This window comes from Physeter macrocephalus, chromosome 16 (genome assembly GCF_002837175.3).
Source record: "Physeter macrocephalus isolate SW-GA chromosome 16, ASM283717v5, whole genome shotgun sequence".
Taxonomy (NCBI): domain Eukaryota; kingdom Metazoa; phylum Chordata; class Mammalia; order Artiodactyla; family Physeteridae; genus Physeter; species Physeter macrocephalus.
In genome coordinates this window covers 99,673,095-99,682,689 of record NC_041229.1, presented here as the reverse complement: position 1 = coordinate 99,682,689, position 9,595 = coordinate 99,673,095, and the positions used below count along the sequence as shown (strand labels likewise).

At 40.7% G+C, this 9,595-nt stretch overlaps 1 pseudogene; it reads left to right on the top strand.

The window, feature by feature from the left end:
- The first annotated feature begins 3,738 nt into the window (after positions 1-3,738).
- LOC102973973 (olfactory receptor 10V1-like) lies at positions 3,739-6,856 on the top strand (annotated as a pseudogene).
- Positions 6,857-9,595: the final 2,739 nt, after the last annotated feature.

Below are 9,595 nucleotides of genomic sequence, written 5' to 3'. Positions count from 1 at the left end.
TTCGTGCCCCGGTCCGGGAAGATCCCACATGCCGCGGAGCGGCTGGGCCCGTGAGCCATGGCCGCTGAGCCTGCGCATCCGGAGCCTGTGCTCCGCAACGGGAGAGGCTACAACACTGAGAGGCCCGCGTACCGCAAAAAAAAAAAAAAAAAAAAAAAAAAAAAAAAGCTACTAAACAGTGACTAACAAAGGCTTTTTGCTTTTCCTGCTTTGAATTTCTAAAGGCTATCAATCACTGTTGGAGATGTAAATTTATTTGTGGACTGTGAAACACTTTTAGCGACCAGGCCCTGAAGGGGGAATGCCTCACTCCACCTAAATCAGAGCAAGATGCAAAACTGCTGAAGAGGTGCTTTGCCTTAACAGAAGTTCCTGAAGGTGAGCCTGACTTCTGAGCTGGAGCATCAGTGACAAGGTGTGTGCCACAGCCTGGCACTTGTTTGTGAGCAGGAATCTAGGGACATCTGAGAGATCGGTCCCAAAAATCCCTGCAGGAGTTGTAAAGGCTTGAGGACTGAGGGAAATCGTTAGAAATCATGCTTGGATTAGAAGATAGGTGCCTTCTTCTAGAGGAAGGTAAGTTCTCAGCCAAACCCAGCATCTCTTGTAGCTGCCTTTTATGGTGTCAGATTCCTTACCTGTGTGCTTAAGATCCAACTATGAAGATACAGATTATAGTAAAGATACAGATTATACCATTCAGAGTTCTTTATAACAAAACGATCCTAATCATTCCTTAGAATAAAAAAATTTATGTCTTTCTCTGGTTTATGTAATATTTTCAAAAATCTGGAAGACTGGCAGCACCACAGAAGTTTGACCTAAGGTTTTTTTTTTTTAATTTACTTATTTTTGGCTGTGTTGGGTCTTTGTTGCTGTGCGTGGGCTTTTTCTAGTTGTGTCGAGCAGGGGCTACTCTTCGTTGTGGGCTTCTCATCGCGGTGGCTTCTCTTGTTGCAGAGCACAAGCTCTAGGCGCACGGGCTTCAGTAGTTGTGGCACTTGGGCTCAGTAGTTGTGGCTCGCGAGTCCTAGAGCACAGGCTCAGTAGTTGTGGTGCACGGGCTTAGTTGCTCCGCGGCATGTGGGATCTTCCCGGACCAGGGATCAAACCTGTGTCCCGTGCACTGGCAGGCAGATTCTTAACCACTGAAGCACCAGGGAAGTCCTGATCTAGGTTTTGACTTTCTATCCAGATCATCAGATTTATGGACCTGCCATTTATCATGGGACCCTGTTCTCACAATTTAGTGCAAGTGAAGATAGACAAAGGGAATCAGAAAAGTTTAACTGTGCATCGAGCAATTCCCAGTTTGGGTTCAGAGCAGAAAAACATCTGATAACTTCAAAATGAAGAGAGCTGAGAGGTTATGCATCTAGTCACAAGAATGGCAATGATTATTTTGTGGATAAACAGGCTAACTCCTTAAGATCCCATTAGGTAACACAGATCTGTGTGGTCCTAAAGAATCAGGTGGAAATTCTTTTGGCTCTGGCTCCAAGATTCGAGATGTTGTAGAGAAGTTCCCTACTACTTTTTGCTTCTTATGGATCAAAATAAGACTCTATATTGGACTAGTCTTTACAAGAACCTCAAAATCTCTCAGACTATGCTATATGTTCTCTCTCTCTCCCTAGCATATAGAAGTAAGAAATCATTCATTTATTCATTCATACATGTACTCATTCTTACATTGTCTCCTATATTCTGGTATTAGGTGCTAGGTGTACAATGGTATGCACAAGATATGAGAGCCATGAGCCCCTCCTTCTTGGAGAATGTGAAATAAGGGAAAATATAACATAAACAGTCTAAGTCATCAATTACAGTAATTAAATTCCAGAAATGTAAAGATACACTGGAAACTCCTGACAGTTAGGAATATCTTTATGGTCGCTGGCTTCTTTCATGAGACTAGAATGTACTGGTTCAAACTGGAGTAATAACAATGTCACTCCAACATACTTATACTTTGTCCTGTGCAGATAATCAGGTGCAGGAAGACATGTTATTATACATAGAGGACTGAAAGCAGGAAAACATGATCATCAGCGTTTTTATACACTATTATATCAGAATAACTCATGTTGTCTATGGCAAAACTCACACAGGGCCACAAGTACAGCTTTTGAAAAATCAATTATGATAATAATAGCTAGCCTCTTACGACAACACCAGGCACTGTACAAATCAGTTTATAGTCATTCCTTCATTTAATCTTTACAACAACTTTATGGGGTAAATGTTAATTATTTGTACTTTGAAGATGAAGAAACTGAAGTGCACAGAGATAAGGGTGTCAAGGTCACACAGCTGGTAAATAGCAGAGCCAGGTGACGGCCCCAGGTCTGCTTGACTCCAGGACTCAAATTCCTCACCCTACTAGACTTTACTGCCAAGTTTGTGGACCAGTCGGTATAACCGTGTTTTCAAGAACCAGAGATTGGCACTTTGGTTGTAACCAATCAAAGCTGTGGTTACAGCAATCAAAGCTGTGGTTACAGCTGTGTACCTGTAACCACAGCTTTGATTCTGAGCATATCCGAACCCCTTATAGGCTAAGCCACGTCTCACCCGTGTAATTTTTTTTCTTATTTTTGGCTGCACGGGGTCTTCGTTGCTGCGCGCGGGCTTTCTCTAGTTGCAGCGAGTGGGACTACTCTTCGTTGCGGTGCGCAGGCTTCTCATTGCAGTGGCTTCTTCTGTTGCGGAGCACGGGCTTTCGGCGCGCAGGCTCAGTAGTTGTGGCTCACGTGCTCTAGAGAGCAGGCTCAGTAGTTGTGGTGCATGGGCTTAGTTGCTCCGTGGCATGTGGGATCTTCCTGGACCAGGAATTGAACCCATGTCCCCTGCATCGTCAGGTGGATTCTTAACCACTGAGCCACCAGGGAAGCCCACCCATGTAATTTTTATTTGAATCAGTAGTATTTTTAGAGTAGCCCCAACCATAGACATCTTGCAGATTCAGGGAATTAGCTAGAAATTCTGGGTGGAATTCTATTTATTTTTTCCTCTAGTATCATAAAGGTCATGCTTCCGTGTATATGAGAGCCATGCCCTGGGAAAAGCCATTCGCCAGTTTGTCCTGCATTCCCTGGGAGTTTTCAATAAGATCACAGATGGTTCATGGTCCTGTGACAAAAATCAAGCCCAGATTTATGTAATCATTGCTTCGTACAAGGTACATCTAAATGCTAGCCTCTCTTCCACCTTTAAATCCCTGCAAGATAATGAGTCGAATTAATTACACTTCCTGTACCACAGCCACAAGATGGAGGTATTAATAGCTATCCTCCTACCTGCTGAACATTTTAACAAAATTAAATAAGCTAGTGGAACATAAATATGTTGACAAAGTATAGAGCGGTCTTTGACAAATTGTCACTGAGTTGCTGGGAGACATCTAGTCATTCACCGAGGTTTACGCCAGGTTTACGTCACTCTCTCCTCCCAAAGGTACAGTGCTATAAAATGTTCCCTCTTTCCAGGGCCTGAAAAAGAAGCCGAATTGATTCTGGCAAATAAGATCAGGTAAGGTGCTATTGACCAATACAACGGTATCATATCCGACCCTCTTAACGTACACCCCACCCCCATCCATCTTAGCTCACATTCTTCTTTTAGCTGGGTAAATTTTCTTTTTACCAGGGGAAAAAATTAATTTTATGAATGAGAGTCTTTACAAGGCCTTTAGAATCCTACCCCTCAGGTAAATGTCTAAACTTCCTTCCTGTGAGAATGACCCTGACCCAGGTCCAAGCAGTAATGAACAAACACGTGAGAGTTTGGATGACTTGTTATGTGATGATTTCTGAGTGGGAGGAAGGTTTACCTGTGTGACAAAGCACCTGAAACAAGACCCTTGTTGTTTTAAATTCTCTAGTTTCCCTTTGAGAGTCTATTCTAGCCTAATCTACTCCCAGTAGTCTAGAAAATGCCGAACATTCAGTGTTCAGTCCCTTTTAGCGGTGCAGCCCAGAGCACAGCAGTGCCCAGGCCAGAGATGCATATCAGCCTATCTCCTTCAAGCAGAGATTCAGGGAGCTGGAGAGAGCAGATATTTTCCTCATACAGGAAAACAGTTGGAGCTTTGAGCACTAAATTATTTAAAGTCAAACTAATGAGTGCTAATAAGATGGGCACATTTTTAGTGACCGTATTTTCTAAACACAAAGGAATTAAGCTGTAGCAGGCTTGCGAAAGGAAGGTTTTCCCATCCAGGAACACTAGGTCACACTTTACGAGACCGTGTGCTCTGCCTAAATGAAAACCTACCCAGGCCGTGAAAAAGACATGAATTACTTATGCATTCGACAAACATTTATTCGTCACCATAGTAGGCATTAGAGGGGGAGAAACAAGATACAGTCCTTATCCTGCAGCAGATTATATATCTAGGAGAAATAAGACATATAAAACAAATTAGCAGAAAAATAGAATGAGTGTGTTTTAGAAAGGTGTACAAGACATTGTACTTGATTTACCATCTAGAAGAATGTGGGCGTTGTCCAATTGTGATGGGGAGAAGAATTTTTAGAAACTCCCCAAAGCTAGAAGTCTATATTGGTGCTGTTTCCAAAACTGCTGTACTTTGCTTGACTCTTGGTTAGAAGCATAAAGAAAGTATATAAAAGCTATGGGAGTGTTATGCCTGTAGTTAAGGGCCAATGTACTAGAAGGCTCAGAGCTTTCTCTGCAACCACAAAACAATAATGAAGTCATCACGCTCAGTGCTGCTGAATTGGCACAAGCTGACCTCTTTTTCTCTCTAGGAAAATAATCCTTCAGAGAAAACTGAAGCATCTTTTATACGGGACAATATGACCCTGATGTATATTATAGGTCTTGGAATCAAGATCATTACGACCTTATATTTCATGGCCAGTATATTAATGCTAGGCAATGTATATGTTTAGAGGCTCAGGGGTTTTAACTCAGCTTGTTCTTGCAAAACAAAAATGAAGTCAAAATCCTGAGCTCAATTGCCACATGGGGCAAATTTACTTGGCTCTTATTCATAGTGATAGACTTTATAGTTAACCTCAGCCAACTCTCTTGAAAATGTGAGCTGACCAACACAAGCAAAGATAGATAGTGGCCTGCCCAGCACAAACTCATCTTCAAAATTATTAAAGCTTTTTGACCTTCCCTGGTGGCGTAGTGGTTAAGAATCCACCTGCCAATGCAGAGGATACAGGTTAGATCCCTGGTCCGGGAAGATCCCACATGCTGTGGAGCAACTAACCCTGTGCACCACAGCTACTGAGCCTGTGCTCTAGAGCCCGCGAGCCACAACTACTGAAGCCCGTGCACCTAGAGCCCGTGCTCCGCAACAAGAGAAGCCACCGCAATGAGAAGCCCGCGCACCGCAACGCAGAGTAGCCCCTGCTCGCCGCGACTAGAGAAAGCCCGTGTGCAGCGACGAAGACCCAACGCAGCCAAAAATAAATAAATAAATTTTTAAAAAATTATTAAAGCTTTAGGATAAATTAGGAGTTTGGGGTTAAAATATACACACTACTATATATAAAATAGATGACCAACAAGGACTTACTGTATAGCACAGGGAACTATACTCAATATCTTATAATAACCTACAATATAATGGAAGAGAATGTAAACGAAGAATATATAGATATAGAGAGATGTATATAGAGATTTATCTATATATATATGATCACTTTGCTGTACACCTAACACAACACTGAAAATCAACTATATTTCAATAAACTTTTTTTAAAATTATTAAAGCTTTAGGTGCTGAAACAGTATCATCACCGACATCCTAAAGCACACAGCACTTTCTTTCCGAATAGATTTCTTTCTTTTGTCCTAGAAAACCCAATGTGCCACTTTTACGGGGGATGAAAACCAAACCATAGAGATCCAGTTCCACTTTCACCCATTTTCACCCATCCTGGAGGTGCAAATGTTAATTTCTGTGGCTTTCTTGCTAATATATATTGGAAGTCTCATCGGTAACACCACCATCTTTCTCACTGTCTGAGCAGAGCATTTGCTCCACACACCCATGTATTTCTTTCTGGCCAATCTGGCAGTTCTGGAGACCTTTTACTCTTCCACTGTTGCCACGCTGGCTTTGGTCAGCTTCCTGACCTTGGGGAGAATGCTCATCTCTTTCACTGGCTGTGGCACACAGATGTTCTTCTTTGTCTTTCTGGGCAGTGCTGACTGCATCCTCTTGGGGATCATGGCTTATGATCGGTTTGTAGCTATCCGGGATCCCTTCTGTTACACCTTCCTCATGAGATGGCAGCTGTGCACGCAGCTGGCTATGGGAGCCCCGGTCCTTGGTTTCATTCCAGCCTTACAACTGACAATTCTGATTTTCCTTCTGCCGTTGTGTGGCCACAATAGAATCACTCACTTCTACTGTGATGTATTCCCGATCTTGCGGTTGGCATGTGGAGATACTCGAATGCAAGAAGCCATGATCTTGTCAGTGTCATCATCCTTACCATTCCCTTTTCCCTGATCTCCATCTCATACATCTTCATCGTGGCTGCCATCCTGAAGATCCACTCAGCAGAGGCATGGCACAAGACCTTCTCCACATGCTCTTCTCATCTGACTGTGGTTCTCTGCCAATACAGCTGCTGCAGCCTTATCTATTTACGCCCCAGCTCCAGCTACAACCCAGAAATGGGCCGGGTGGTGTCTGTTGTCTACATCTTTGTCACCCTTGTCTTGAATCCCTTGATCTACAGTATAAGAAACATTTGAATCCCTTGATCTACAGTATAAGAAACATTTGAATCCCTTGATCTACAGTATAAGAAACAAGGAGCTGAAAGATGCACTGAATAAGGTAATGAAGAGACATTTACTGAAGTAGGAAACGTGGGAGTTTCTGGGCTCATGTAAATGGCAGGAAATAATTCTTCAGAAAATGATAAACTCAGGGATTTGATGACATAAACATTTGGGGAACTGGGTTTACTACTTACTTTCCTTTACTACTAGGAAATAGAGTGGTTTCTATATCTAGCTCCCAAGTATAACGTAAGCTCCTGAAAGTAAGATAGTATCATTTAAAATAAGAGTGAGTAGGGGAATTCCCTGGCGGTCCAGTGGTTAGGACTCAGTGCTTTCACTGCTGAGGGCCCAGGTTCCATCTAAGATCCCGCAAGCCACGTGGTGCGGCTAAAAATAATAATAATAATAAGAGAGAGTAAACTCTTGATGGGCAGGTATTTCTTCTGTTTTGTTCATTGATCCATCCCCAGTGCCGAAAACAGTGCCTAGCTAAACTCTCAATATATATTTTTTGAATTAATAAATTCATTCAAGTGATGGCAAAAAATGTCTCTATTTCTTTGTATCTCCCCACAATGTTATTCAGAGATTTGCATATACTGGGTATTCAATAAATATTTGTGGAGTAATTAAAAGAGATTCCCTCTAAGAGCAATAATGATTCTTCAAGTTTCCACTCATAAACTCTTATTTTTCTCCTTTCTATTGACTGAGTCTTGGGAAATGTTTATTGTGAGACCAATCAGTGTTGAGAAGTTGTAAAAATATAATACATAAATATCTGGTATGTATTGTAATTTTAAAAAGTGTAAATGGTGACTTTAAAATTAGAAACAATATCTTCATTCTACTTTCTTCTCATTACAAATGGGAAATTTCAAGACGGGGATGAAGGGACCAATGGTTGCTCGGGAGAACTGATATGAGACCTTCCTTCCTCCATTCTTGCCAATCTGTCTTCTTATAGTTCTACTTTTTAAATAACATTTTTCCATTTTTAAATATAGTGACATCTATTTTAGAAAAACTGGAAAACATAAAAGTAGACAGAAAAAAAATTAAAAATCATTTCTAACCCCACCAATTAAAACAAACCTCAGGTAATATTTGGGTACTTTATACATTACATATATTATATTATGAGGAGCTTTCATACCCTGCTTCATTCTCTAACTTGTAACACAAACATCTGCCATGCTGAAGTAGCCTTCTAAAGCATGGCTCTCATAACATATCTATTTATTTTTATTGGCATTTAGATGGCTACTAATTGTTCACTATCTAAGTATCACTGTGATAAACAGCCTTATATTGTGCATAATAAATTGTGCGTAACTCTGATTACTTTTTAAGGTTAAAATATTTTAACCCCCTACTTACACATCACCAAATTGCATTCCAGAAAGACTACTAATTTGTACTCCCACAGACTATTCACAAAAGTACTGGCCTTATAATTTTATGGTCAACACTGGACTGGTTTCCTCCCTTCCTTCCTTCCTTCCTTCCTTCCTTCCCTCTCTTTCCTCCTTCCCTCCTTCCCTCTTTCTCTTTCTTTTTTTCTTTCTCTCTTATTATTTGTCAACTTGATGGTTTTACAATAGCGACTATCTAGTTTACATTTGTTAATGAATTGATCTTTTTATACATTTATAGCCATTTAAATTTTTGTGAGTTTTTCTAAGATTCTGAAAGAATTTTAAGATTTATTTTTAAGTCTTTGTATTCTATGTCAACACTTTATCATATGTGTGGAAAATATTTCAAAATTTTGTTAATGCTTATACATATACATAGATTTATTATTATGGAGTTCAGTATTCAAATTTTGCTTTGTGATTTTTCCATTTTTATAGTAAATAAATCCTGAAATTATACAAATGTTCACTCATATTTGTTCTTGCTGCCTTTTGTTTAAAATTTCACGTGGAACTTATTTATTATTCCATTGTGTGCTGTGTATTTATTCTGCTTTACACTGTGCATTAACTTTTCTCCCCAAATAAGTAACCAGTTGCTTTAGCATAATTTTCAGACCCTTTTATCCACAGAATTGAGATGTCATCTTTATCACATACTAAAGGCATGTTTATGCTAAGTTCTTGGCTGTTTACTCTGTTCCATAAATCAGTCACTATATTCCTGCACCAATATCACCTTATTTGCATCACTGGTATTTTATAATCATTTACATCATAATATCAGAATCTGTTTATCTTTCCAGAAAAGTACCATGGTTAAAAGATCTGGAGTTTGCCTTCACCTAGGCTGTGGTGATTTTAAAATATATCCATAAATTCATAATGTATCTCCCTTTACAAGGTGGGGCTTAATCCTGTTCACTTTGAGTGTGGGCTGTACTCAATAACTTATTTCTAGCAAATAGAATGTGGCAGAAATGATGACATATGACTTCTGAGGCTGGGTCATAAAAGATATTGTCGCTGCAGCCTTGCCCTCAGATAACTCACTCTAGGAGGAGCTGCCATGTCCTGAGGACAATCAGGAAGCCCCACAGAGATGAACATCCACATGGCAAGGAACCACAGCCTCCTATGAACAGCCAGGGAGGAACCGATGCCTTTTGCCAACAGCCATGTAAGTGAACAGTTTTGGGCCCAGATCCTCCAGCCCCAATGAAGCTTCAGATGACTGGAGCCCCAGCCAACACTTTGACTGCAACCTCCTGAAACATTCTGAGCCACAGCCACCCAGCTAAGCTGCTCCCAGACTCGTGACCCGCAAAAGCTTTGTGAGATGGTAAATGATTTTTGTTTTAAGCTGCTACATTTGGGGGTAATTTTTATTCAGCAATACA